Raw genomic sequence first — 14,460 nt, forward strand, 5'->3', positions numbered from 1 at the left:
TTCCCTTTGTGCTACAATATTTGGGGTCAAATTGTGATGGCAATTTGCAATGACGGTGTAATTTGTGGTGATTTTCATGTTTTTTTTTTTGACAATTTATGGTGCAATTCAAGCCCAAATGTAGTAGTGTTTTCTCTGTGATTTTATTCAAGGGGAAAAGAGGTACCTATGTAAATTTTATTTTATTTTCCTTCTAAACATGTATCTCTTTATATTTCCCCCAGCAAGTGATTAGAGAAGCTTCTCTGTATGCATATGTATGTGTATATATACATACATACATGCACATATGTACATGTGTCTATGTTTGTATGTATGTGTATAAAGACATATATAGAGAGAGAGAAAGAGATCACAACGGCATGACAAAGAGATGTGGAGCTCACAAGGGCACAGCAACCAAATGCAAAGATGTAGAGGTACATATATACATACATACATACATATACACATACATACATACATACATCTGCATATGCAATTTTGTCACCTTAGAAAATTGTATTTGATCTTTACTCAAATCACCAAGAAATAATATAATCTATAAGTATAGATTTTTGCATACTTAGTTTTGTATGAATAGTTTCAATTGAATTCATCTGAGGAGAGTGAGTCTACTCATGATGATAGTGGCTCCATGTATTGGGTATTTAGAGGAGAGAGACTAACAAAAGATTAGATGTTGTTTCTAGCTCAAATGTTCCCAATTTTATGTTCACAAATCAAATGCTCTCACATGGCCTAGGCTAAAACCCCCATTACTGCACCCAAAATTAAGGAATAAAATACAATTATGCCCCTAGTGGAGAATTGAAATTCATATTCAATTTAAATTACAGTCTTTGAATCTTAGTACTCTGATCCAAGCTAAGAGCCTTCTAAACATTGAAACCACTAGAATTCCTAGGACATTAAACTTATCAAACATATGAACCTCCTTGAACCAATGGAACCATTTTGAAATAGGTTCAATGAGGTTCAAAACCCAAGAGGGACTAAGATATAAACCTCAAACAAGGGTTTCTTGCTATGGTGGGGTAGAAGGAAGATGGTTGTGTGAATGGTTGATCAGGCAAGTTGTTGGAAAATTAAGGTGTTAGTTGCAAGTAGTTTCATTAATTTGATAAGGGAATCAGCTTTGAAAGCAAGATGATTAAAATTGGCATGTCCATCCTTATGATAGATGTCTCTATCTCATAATAGAAAATTACCTTAAACGATAAGCAAAAATTATTAGATGTATGGAAAATCAGAACATTCACCTATAATATTTTTTGAAGGACAAAAATTTAATAAAAATATAATTTGGTGGAAAAAACCATGAGCTATGTGGCTCCACATTATGGCTATTCCATGGTCTAGTAGTGGAAACTCTTCACATTAAATATGAAGATCTTGAAATTAAAAAAGGTAACTATCAAAAATTTATATTTGTGTTTTAGTGATAACAAATATATAGTCTAATTTTAAGAAAAATAATAGTCTTAAATGTATATGATTAAATAAAATAAAAAAGAGTACTAGTTGGAGTTGTATAATTCTAGTTTATTGATTATGTTAAACAAAATGTTCATTAAAACAAGTATGAAGTAACATAAATGGATCATCTTCTCGATCCTATTATGACTTAATGTGAATGCATCTGATCATTACCTAGATGATATTATGCATGAGATCTTTACTCAATCACCAAGAGATAATATAATATGTAAGTATAGATTTCTGCATACCTAGTTTGGTATGAATAGTTTTGATTGAATGCAAGGATAATTGCTTCTATGAGTTCAAGGCATGAATGGTTAATATAATTTAGCACAAGTACTATGCAAGTGTGTATGTATGCATGTAAAGAAGTTCACATAGTGAACTGATATACATACATGCATGCACATATGTATACAATCGTCATAATCAGTTATCCTTGAATATGAAAAAAGTTATTGTATATGAACAAGAGATACATGTTTAGAAGGAAAAAAAGAACATTTACATAGGTAACTCTTCTCCCCTTGGAGCAAATCACTAAAGAAAATCACAGAGCAAGGGCATGGAGATCACAAGGACACAATATGGCAATGAAATACAACGATCACAAGGGAACGACAACAAAATCCTAGATCTCCACTAATCTCCACCAACATTCAGGTCTCTCCATCCTTGTTCAGAGCTCTCCACCCTCTTTTGCGTAGATCTCTCCACAATCAATCAAAAAAATGGGTAATGATTAATGTCATGTTTTCTTTTCTTTTTTGTGTATAATCCATAATTCACAATCCACAAGATCTCTTTTTATATATACATACATGCATAGACACATACATATACATATACATATGTATATATGTATATACATGCATACATACATATATGTACATACATATATACATATATATATATATATATATATACATATATATATATATATATATATATATATATATATATATATATATATATATATATATATATATATATATATATATATATATATATATATATATATATATATATATATACGTACATGCATACATATATATACATACATACATATATACATACATACATGAAAATAAGAATGTTGAAATGAACGCAAAAAATGAAAGCTATCGATGATCAAACACCTAGGCCAAAGTTACAACACAATATGAAGTTGATTTTAGATAAGGTAGAGGCAGATATTCAGAAGTTTGATAATCAAAATTAAAGGCATGAGAGTGGAGGAGAAGGAGTGGCTTTAGAAAGAGAAGGAGAAGGAGCGGCTTTAGAAAGAGATTGCACGATAGAAACAACAACTAAAAATAACTCCTTACATTCAACTCTTCATTGAAGTTATTCTTCAATTCCTTGCATATGCAATTTTATTACCTTGGAAAATTGTATTTGATCCTATTAGATGGGAACAACTAATTGTTCATTTTATTGTAACTAATATGATGATAGTTCTCAAAAAATTGTAATCAACCTAGACAACTAGACCCATTTAATTGGGTTATGGCTAGTTTCTTTCTAAAAATATCTGCTATGATATGTTTTTGTAAATTTTCTTGTGAACTCTGCCCATTTTTCCTGGTCTACATTATTTGTGTAGGATCTTAAGGTAAGCCACTTAGCACAAATTGAGTGAGTTTTATTATTTTATTATTTGGATTCTGGAACATGTATGCAGTTAGATGAATTTTTCTATTGTGCTAAGATGTGATAAGCACCTTAAAAAACATCTCTAAATATACATGTTCAAAAGGAAATATAAAGAGATACCTATTTAGAAGGAAATGAAATAAACATTTACATAGCCCTTGAAGAAAATTGGAAAGCTAGGGCACAACAACAAAATTGCAAAGAAAAGGCATAGAGATCACAAGGGCATGACATGGCAAAAAAACCATAGAGAAAGGACATGACAAAAAAATCACAAAGCAAGGGCACAACAATGGAATGTAGAGATCACAAGGGCATTTGAATGAAATTGCAGAGCAACGGAATGACAACAAAATGTTAGAGTAATTAGATATTTCCTAATTAACTCTAGTCACTTAAGCTAAACTTTAGGTACTAATAATTAATTCTTTTATTAATTATTTTGATGCAACCTACGTTAGACCTTTTTTAGGGTTTCAATCTCCTTTATAAGGACGATCTCTCATTGTAAACATGACTTGAGATAATTCAGTTTTTATTATAACAATCTATTTTTTGCTCATCAAGAATCTCTCATTCATGGATCTAGCAATTCCTGCCTCCATAGATTTTTGCCTCTCTTCTGTAACAAGTGTTTGCATGCACATGATTCTTGGGAGCTTTCGGGTTGATCATTCATCAACTTCAACATGGTATCAGAGCTCCAGATCTTCACGCCCTTGTTCTATTCCTAAGAGATTTGGCATTGAATCTGACATTGGTTTTCAGATCTAAGCTTTCAATTTATTTTTTATTGGATCTGGGGGGGGTCACTATTTTTTGAGGTTCCTTGAGAAAAAACGGACATCATCGTTGAGCTCAAAGCACTCGAAAAACCCCCATTTCCATATAAAATACGTTCAGTTTGGAAGCTGTTGAAATCTAAGGCAAAAAAAATTTACCCAAGTCATTTTTTACCTGGGCACACAAACCAAGGTAGGGGATTTTTTTATTTTTTGCAAAAGTTCATGCGGAAGTGTTTGGATGAGCATCATTGCTATCGGTGACTCTCTTTATTGAAGGACCTTTTTGGTTGTAGAAAGGAGAGGATACGTTTTCCTGATGGGCACCCTTGTTTACAAATCAAGAGGATTAGGCCCACATTCGTCCTTTCTAACAGCACACAAGCTTGTCTGACATTGTCCTCATTGCTGATCTTCTGAAAGGCGTCTTAGACTCTACCTTGGCCTACACTTTCTTTGGTGAGTTTGCCATTTTTTGGAGAACGTCCCATTTTTCGGTGGTAATTTTGGCAGGCCTTCCCTTCTTTCTTTGGCTTCATGAGGCTTTGTGGGGTTGATTTGTCATAAATGGTGGTTTTTCCCTTTTAGGGATTTACTATTCCTATTTTTATGGTTTAAACACAAGTTTTTTGCTGGAGTATTATTTGTTGCAAAGGTGGCAACATCATTTCCAGTGCTAGAGCTCAAGTCATCTTAGTGTTTACGGCACTAATCAATCATGGGTCATCTTTAAACTCTTGTTCTCCAACTTCAGTGCATGGATCAAAGGCAAGTTTATTGGCTATGACATTGGTGGCTAAGTCTGCTGGTAGCCATTAATAGATCTGCAACCATCACATCCCCAACCCCACTCTTTTCTTCAAACACACATGGAGAATGGGCTGACAACTAGTCAGTGTCGAAGATTTATGAGGAGAGTGCATGTGTTGTGGATAATTTCTTGGAGTTCCGCGTGCAATTTTTGAGCTCCTCACAATGTGCTTTCTTTACCACACAACTTGAGTGACTTTGAATGCAGCTATGGAACTACTCGATCAGCAATTTGGAAGAAGAGTTTGTTGGTTTTGTTGAGCACAGATTTTATGGGGCTGCATTTTTGCAAAGATGACAAAAAAAAAAACATTTTTTGAGTGTGGCATTTTTTGGGTTCCATGGATGCTGCAGAATAGGGAGAAATGATGACCAGTCTTCTCCAAAAACCATTGTTCATGTTATTTGTGCATATATTTTGTCATTCCACATGACATGCTCAAATTCTCAGCTCGATGACTTTGCTCTTTCATTTTGGTGATGTCTTGGACTTGACTTTGAATTTTTGGGGTGTGCTTCTTCCAAGTTCATACATACCATGCAAGCCCTCTTTACCAGCAGTTTTCCATTTTCCTTTTCCATTTCTTGGTGGGTTTGCTTCTAGCACAAAAGGCTTATTGATTGGTGGACATCAACTGTGCAATTATTGATTGACAAATTTCACTGATGGAGCTCGCATGAGGACATGTATTTTTATGGACTACATTTTTTTTTCTTTGAAGTGAACTTTATGGGTGGATTTATGCCAATCAACAACATGGCCTTCTTTGATGGATGCCTCATGTGTGGGGTGTATGCAAGATGTTTGGCAATCTTTGGAGTGGTATTTGACGATTGCAGTTTTGTTGATTGCCATTATTTTTTTAGCATTTGACATGCATGGGTGGTTGGCCAAAATCTTTTTCATAGGTGCTATTGGCCACCGATTTTTAATCCGACACTGGCCCTTTGTTCGACTTTTGCTTCTAGTGGTCGAATTTTTTTTTTTTGACAGGGGTCATTTTATGGCTTTTTTTTGCCTTGACGACCATTTGACCTTCAACTTTGGGCTCATCACCTATTGACATCAACACTGCATCACTATTCCTGTCACCTCCTCGACCTCTATTTGGACCTACCTTCGCTTTTTTTCTCATATCTCAAGCATACAAACTATTTTTTGCAAATGAGATATCGTCAAAAAGCTAGTTCCAAGCCTGTCACAGTGGTATAGGTAGTTTTCAGTTTTAATGTTGTTTTCATGGCTTTTTCTGCTATCAAAGTCAAGGGTATAGTTTCATGCTCTAGGAAAGCTCTTTCTAAGCTCTTTCTAAGCTCTTTCCCATGATGCTAGTTGTTTTTCCATATTCTGCTCCAAGTACATTCTATTTGGTCTTCTACATTTTTGCATTCTGGTGGATAATTTGGTTGTTTTAGGTCCAAGGATCAATTTCTTTGCTTCAGATGATTCGTCATGACTTGTACTATCTCTTGTATTAGTTGAATGCCTATTCTGATCTTTGTAGACATCATATGCATTCTTGCAAATGCACCGAGATAAAGTGCCATATTGCATCTGTATTTTCATTTCAGTAGTTTTGCTTTGTTTTGCCTTCTGATTCGAGTAGTGTCATCTAAGGACACTCGTACAGATTATTGTATTCTTGGGATTCATTATATCTTGTGCCTTATTGTACATGCACTACTCTGATAAAGTGCCATGAGGAGTTGATGTTTTGCCTTTTTTTGCCATCTTCCTTTGTCAAGTGAGTGTCCCTTCTGTGACATTAGCCTCATGATGTGTCTGAGATTGATCACCTTAGTACACACATATGTACTCTTTTGAGCATCTTGATCATGGTTCCTAGACATGCAGTTCTTTTGGCCCACTTTTCTAGTTGCCTATCACCTCACCCTTGTCTACATTAGGGGGGGTTCTTTTGTTGTTTCTCATGCTTCCTTGGTTCGATTGATCAACTCTTCAAGCTTTGGCATTTGATGTCGTCTCTATCTTCGAGTACAATTGTTTGCCTTTGTGTGCCTCCTGATTCAATGAAAATTATAGTCTTCTCTACCTGGTCAAGTTCTATTTCAGTGGAGGTCTTTCAGATCAGCAATTACTTTTGACAGAGCTTTGTAGCTTCTACATGCTTTAGTGGCGTTCTACATGATCATCTTTGTTCCTATCTTCTGGGACATTCCCTAGTTTGGAGGCTTCTTCGGTCCTTCACTAGTTTCTTTCAGCATGTTTTCCATCTCTTTTTGGAGGAGAGTTTTTCCCATGTGGTTTTCTCTATTTCTCCTCTTTATAGAGATTTGGTTGTGCTTGGGTACCTCATCAGGCTTTGTTTGCCTGGACCCATTTCTACTTTTAGTAGTAGTTTCTAGGTTTTTACCTACTCCCTAAGTTTATCATAAGGGGGGGTGTTAGAGTAATTAGATATTTCCTAATTAACTCTAGTCACTTAAGCTAAACTTTAGGCATCTAATAATTAATTCTTTTATTAATTATTTTGAGGCAACCTAGGTTAAACCTTTTTTAGGGTTCTGATCTCCTTTATAAGGATGATCTCTCATTGTAAACATGACTTGAGATAATTTAGTTTTGATTATAGCAATCTCTTTTTTTCTCATCAAGAATGTCTCATCCATGGATCTAGCAATTCCTACCTCCATAGATTTTTGCCTCTCTCTTCTATAACAAGTGTTTGCATGCAGGTGATTCTTGGGAGCTGTGGGGTTGATCATTCATCAGCTTCAATACAAAATGTAGAGATCATGGAAACAAAATTGTAGAGCAAGGGCAGTGAAACAAAATGCAGAGATCATAGCAATAAAAGGCATCGATCACAAGGGCATGATAATAGTCAGAGATCTCCAACCTCATTTAGAGCTCTCCAATCTTTCATGTGCAGCTCTCCACAATCAAAACAAATGGGGAATGATTTATTTCGTGTTTTCTTTTTTTTGTTTTATATTCACATGGGCATCGCAATTATGATACCAATGTCAGTATTGCGACAGCATCAAGGACAATTGAAAAAATACATATAAAAATTGCCACAAATTACACCGTCATTGCAATTTGACCCCAAATGTTTTAGTGGAGCAAGAAATTTTGTATATTATTTATCTCTTTTTATAAGGATCTACTTTCCTTGGTTTAAGTGGAACTTGTTTATTATGTGACATTGTTCTTTTTTTATGAAGAATTGTTTCTTGGTTATGGATTCTCTATTTTGCAAGTGGTGTATGTCCTAAGTCATCACCTCTTCTTTAATAAGTAAACCTATGTTCAATATATACACTTTCCCTTACTTATATATTGTCATCTTTCATTCAAGAATCACAATTCCACCTATATAGGGGGTTGAATAGGTGCATCCTTGTTCTTCTTCCCTTCTTCTTGGAGACGTTATCTTGATCAAACATTCCTTTTAGGTAGATATCTTGTTATTAAGATTTCTCCTTTTTGAGAATCCTCTTTCTATAAGTGATATATCCTTTTCACAATTGTCTATGTTCTTAGATTGAAAGAGTTAAGGCTCTTCGCTATGAATGTTGTCCACATTATTGCTTTAAGAATATCTTCTTGTTGCACAATGTAGGTGTCCCCTTTATCTTACTTCACATGTCTACTATCTATGCATGATAAGGAAGGGGACATCTATATGGCATCCTTGTATATATTTTTTGGTCATAATCATGGGTTGCCAAATACGGATTCCAAGTATGGCTTATAGTGCTTTAGCCCTAGATGTTTTCTATTCTTTCCAAGTTATTCTCAAATCTTTGCATTATTACTTCATCTTTCTTTTGAACGCACAAGCAAATATGATAAATCTCATAATAAGTAACGCATATAAAATTGCTAAATCTCATTTATGGGTTACACATCTAGATACATGATAAATTTTGTATATTTGTAATGTGTATGAGCTCACTAAGTCTCATTCATGGGTAATGCATTTCATTCACATATACTAAATCTCATATATGGGTAACACGTACAAGCTTGTTAAATTTCATATATAGGCAATGCATTCAAGTACAACATGTTAAGTCCCATACATAGGTAACACATTTTTATAGGACCATGCCATGGTGATACAAAGGATATTGATCTATGGACTAGCCGGTTACCACCCTGATAGACCATTCAACACCATCTTTTGCAAGTAGCTCTTCTAGTGATCTGCAGTAGGGTGGGAACTCTACTAGATGAGGTAATCACTTTTCTCTCCCTTCTCTCTCTTTTGCTTTCATGATAGTAGAGATAGATCTTGAAGTTATATTATTGATGATGTTGTTCTTGTATCCATCAAGCCATCATTTATGCTCATGTGATAGCTTTCCAAATATAATATTAGTGGATGAGATATTTCTTCAATTGAGGTCTCTTTCACTGGTTGATTTGAGTTTATTTTAGTATTAATCCACTATCATGTCTTTGTCTTTTTGGATTTTGTTTCTTTTTTCTTTACTTTTGCATCCTTTTGCATGGAGGTGGAGTTAGGACCCTTTGTTTTGGGGCTTATTCCATTTGACTTAGTGATATTATATCTCATTGTGATTCACTAGAATCTTCTTTTCTTTTTCTCTCTATTTTACCGTGAGTGTGAGTTAATCCACATTCTTCCTAAAGTGGGGGCTAAATGTATTGTCTTCAATTGGAAGTACCTCAATTTAATGATGATTTAGCACCCATTCAATGTGAGAACATCATTCATTTGTATCTCTCCTTTACTCTCTTTTATTCTACCTTCTCTTAAGTGGAATTGGGGTAAGACCTAATTTATCCTCTTTAAAGCTCTTATTTTCATGGCATAAAGCTCAAGGGTATAACCATCTAGTTCCTCACTTTCCTTTATCCAATCACTCAAAATCTCTTATCTGCATTGAAATGGCTATATATTGGATTTTGTACCACATTTCTAGGATCCAAGACCTAAGGGAATCTTGAAGGTTTTGGCCCATGGTTGACAGGGATGTAGTGCGCTCCTATCTAATCAGGGATATAATGTACCCCTAGGGGTCAATTAGGGACATAACACATCCTTGTTTGGGTCCACTACTTAGTTCCCATGCCTAGATTATTTTTGGGTGTTAACTCCTAGGTGGGTCAGCCTACAAGAGTTAGTCAGTTTTGATCCCTTTATAAACCCATCCATTTTTTATATTATGCATAACATCATCAAGTGTTCAAGAATTTATTTGGTCAAGCACTCAAACACTTTTCAAGCATTCAAGGTGTTTAAGCAATTTCTCCATTAAAGATCAAGAATTCATCCATTCAAGTCATTGAAGGAGTGTGTGCTATATTTTGTATTTCATTTTTGTAAGAATTTTCCTTAGGGAAAAATTCACCTAGGAACTAAGAACTCAAACACAAGCACAATTGTAGACCAGTAAGAGAGAGTATGATCAGAATGACGATATATTTATTCAATATGCATTATTAGAGTACACTAGGAGTGCTTGTATATAAAGGCCTCTGAGATACATCTAGAATTCCTTGGAGTCAGCTACATGATAAGTCATACAACCAGGCACATGTCCACCAGATATGGGTTATCCTCTATTAAGCATGAAAGTAAGTGCAATGATGAGAGGATAAGCCTACAAGGGTGTAACACACAAATCAGTGTTGTAGACAACATGTGTTGAAATAGAGTTGCATACTTCTATGTTGTCAACATGACAACTCAAAAAGGTACACCAACTCCTAAGTGTCTCAAAAAATAAAATAATAAAATAATGCATTAACCTAAGTAAACTCAAGTGTAAATAGTAAATACGTATTTACACCAACACCCCCACTTAAGTCCAACTTAGGGGAATGCCCTTAAGCTTACAAAAACTAGGATGAAGTGCAAGATGGATCCTAACTACTAGGCCATTTTAGGTACCCATGTACATAATGAAATGAAATCTCTTATAAAGTGGAGAAAGAGGGAAAACCTCATGGGAAAAACCCTCCCCCAAAAAGAGAGATGAATAGGGATGCATTGATGGATGGATTAATCAAGACCCCCCCATTATGACATACATCTAGTATATACATAAGTGAAGAATGAGAAGAACAAGACCTCATAAGAGGAAAAAGTCCACCCCATAAGAAAGAAGAGGAAGAGAGACAAGGTAGTCCCCCCCCTAAAATGATGATGCCTATTAGAGAAAGCGACTCCAAGGAAGAAGCTGGTCCAAGAATGCAGAATGATGTTCCTCCCCTTTAGAAGAAACAATGGCAAAGGTACAATCTTGAAGATGTATAGTGTTCGTAAAATCGAGTCAAGTATCCCTATGTTGATACTGATGGTTGCCCCTTCCAACTGTGCTGAAAAGAATGAATGTGGATCTAGCAAGGATGTCTATTGAACCTATTCCAATGAACCATATGTCTCCTCAATTGACAAAGAGACCTCCAACAACTGTTGTTCATAAGAATTCACAATCATGCCAACCTGTGAAGATTGATCATGTAGAGAATGGACATGAGGGTCAGAGTGAGCCCTCACAACAACTGTAAAAGGATCATCTTCATCAAAGAGAAGATGTAAATCATCAAGGTTGTCTCCCAAGTCTACGGTGTGTGACTCCATGAACAAACCTACAATGTCTTTCATGTAGTCATTAACTGAAGCTGGAGCTAGAAGATGAGATGTACCATGTTGTGTTGGACCTTTCACTATGGAAATATAAGCATGTGGACTATACTGATGATGTGACCTCTCATTGCAACTATCGATAAAAACCCACGTATTTGAATCTGTTGAAGCACTATCACTAGTGTCTCTATCAATTTCAATAGTATATAATGTGTGGAGAGGATTAGATGATAAGCTAATTGAACTTTCCTCAAAGTGAACATCCTTCTTCACAAAAATCTCATGTGTCTCTAGATCCATAAGTCTATAAGCTTTAGCATTGTCTTCATATCTGATGAAAGTACAAGGCCTAAGTGATGGTGCCTTACAACCCCTGGAAGATAGGTTTGCCCATGCTGGACAATCGAAGACTTTCAAATGACTCACAATTGGTTTTCTGCCACACCAAGCCTCAAAAGGAATCTTGTCATCTAAGGTATTATTAGCAAACTTGTTAAGTATGTGAGTAGCACTACTAATGGCTTCAACTTCAAGTGTAGGATCAAGAGACTTGGATTTTTTCATGCAACTTGTCATGGATTTGAGAGTCCTAATCCTCAATATTGCAACATCTATCTTGTGTGGACTGAATTTTGGTGGTTTCTAAAGATCAATTCCCTCAAGTTTGCAAAATTTCCTAAGTCTTCTATTTACATATTTGTTCTTATTGTCCACCCATAGAACCTTGATGGCTTTCCTAGATTTGTGTTCAAAATGAGTCTTAAAGGCTTGAATCTTATGAACTACTTCATTCTTATGATGAAGGAAGTAGACTCATGTGAAACGTGAAAAGTCATCAACAAAAGTAAGGATGTAGCGACCTTGACTAACTGAAGTCACTGCAAAGGACCTGCTAAAATCATGTGAACCAACTAGAGAACAACGGGAGCTCTAGAATACTTCCCTTTATCATACTTCTCCTCGAGATGCATATCCACTAAACATGATGAACACTCACCCTTAGAAAAGTTGATGTTAGGTAGACTTTTGACCATGTGTTTGAAGGAAAGTTGTTGAAGATGGTAGAAGGCAAGATAACCAAACTGTTCATGCCATAATGTAGTTTGTGAAGTGGAGTGAGTCAACAAGGCTTGAGAAGGAGACTTAGGCAAAAAGTGGGAGAAGGAATAAAGCCTCTTATCATCATTGAATTTCCCCACTACAACCAATAAATCATCTCGAAGACTGCACACCATCACTAAATTTGGAAGGAACTCAACTTTGTGACCATCTCCAAGGTGAGTGATTTGGTAAACTAAGAGGAGATTGGAGTTAAGGTTTGGAACATAGAGAACATCTTTGAATTCCCTATTGTACATTTCCACATGTCCTTTTCCTTCAATTTCCATTTTAGTATCATCTCCCATGAAGATGTGTGGTACCTTTGACTGCTTCAATGAAGAAAAATCTCCCTTTGAAAAACCCATATGATAGGAGGCACTTGAGTCAAGTATCCATTCTAAAGAAGAACCTGAATTTTCCATAAGTGCTTTCCCTTTACCCTTTGAAGAGGTTGGAGTTGAATCCTTGGAAGTAACTAGCACTTGAACCTTGTTCTTCCTGAGTAGATTTTCTTACTCAACAATTCTTTTAGTCTTGCAATGATGCTTGTCATGATTTGGCTTTTTGCAATATGCACAAAAAAAATTGTCCTTCTTTTCATTACTTCCCTTCTTGTTGGAAGAAGAATTTCCTTGCTATGAAGAGGATTGTTGTGTCTCAAATTGTGATTGTTTCTTCCACTACTTCTTCTTGTTGCTATAACTTTTCCCTCCTTGACTTGATTGGTGCTCATCACTAGCCACCAATGCTTTGGTCTTTGATGTCATAAGAAGTCCTAAATCCATCAAGTGAGATTGTTCAACAATCAACATCTCTGCAAATGCATCAAATGTAGGCTTCTAGTAAGCAGTTGCCATGGTCAACCTATGAGTATTAAAAATTGAAACAATGGAAGCATACTCTGAGGGTAGCCTCTTTAGGATGTGATGAATCAACTTTTCATCCTTCATGGGATTTCCACAATCTTTAAGTAGTGCCTTATACTCATTGGCTTTTTTTATGTAATCTTGAATTGTGTCAAAGTGCTTTGGTTCCAATAGAAGTAAATCGTCCTCAATCTGAAATCTATTTTCTTCATCCACCTTACCATATAATGATTCAAGTTTGTCCCAAGCTAGTTTGGATTTCATGAAATTGGCAATATGAAAGAAGAGATCTCTATGTACACAATTCTTGATAATTCCTAAAGCATGTTGGTCTCATTTTTTCCATTCAATGAGTTCTTTAGCATCAGTAGGTTTGGTAATTGTACCATTACAATAAAGACTATAACCTTTTTCCATTAATCTTCTCCATGCAATATCTTTCCATGTAGAATAATCGTGTGAAGTTAGAGGTGGACATTTAAATGAACCCATAATGCAGAAAATGAAAAGAGCACAAAAGAGAGACACAAGAACATAGTACACACCCACCCCCCCCCCCCCTCTTCACTCAATCAAAAAAGATGTTTTTGGCACTTTATAAGTAGTGTTGTGCAATGGGCCACTTGTCAAAATGAACAAAGTGGACTTTCCGATTTTTCTTTTTACAACTGCCTTTTGAGGCCCAAATCTGTCACTAAGCATTGTAGCTTAGATATACAACAATTCTAAAAAGTAATCAAAGCTTTACAATGTTGAAAAAGCCCTAATTCTAAAAGTGAAAATTTTGTCAACACAACCCTAGAATCTGACTGTAGATTTGAAAAGTAGACAAAAAATAATGCACTTTCAAAAAAATGGAACCTGAAAAAAGATGTGCCTGTACGGAGCGTTTGAAGATGCAAAATGCAAGATTATGCAGGTATAGTCACTAAAAAATGCGATTTCTAAAAAATAATTGCACCAAAACTAGAAAAGAACACCACCACTAGAAAGTTTAGGAAATTCTACCCAATTTCAAAAAAAATGCACCTAAATTGGAGTCTGGATGACCAAGTTATGGGCTCACAAAGTCAAGCTACCAGATCAAAAAGCAATCTGGAGAGGGGTTTAGTATGAAAGACTATGTGCTTAAATTTGATGGTCAAATAGTCATCATAGCACTTCAAAATTACCAAG

The sequence above is a fragment of the Cupressus sempervirens genome, chromosome 3 (genome assembly GCF_028749045.1).
Source record: "Cupressus sempervirens isolate cs-2001-9-10 chromosome 3, ASM2874904v1, whole genome shotgun sequence".
Classification (NCBI taxonomy): Eukaryota; Viridiplantae; Streptophyta; class Pinopsida; order Cupressales; family Cupressaceae; genus Cupressus; species Cupressus sempervirens.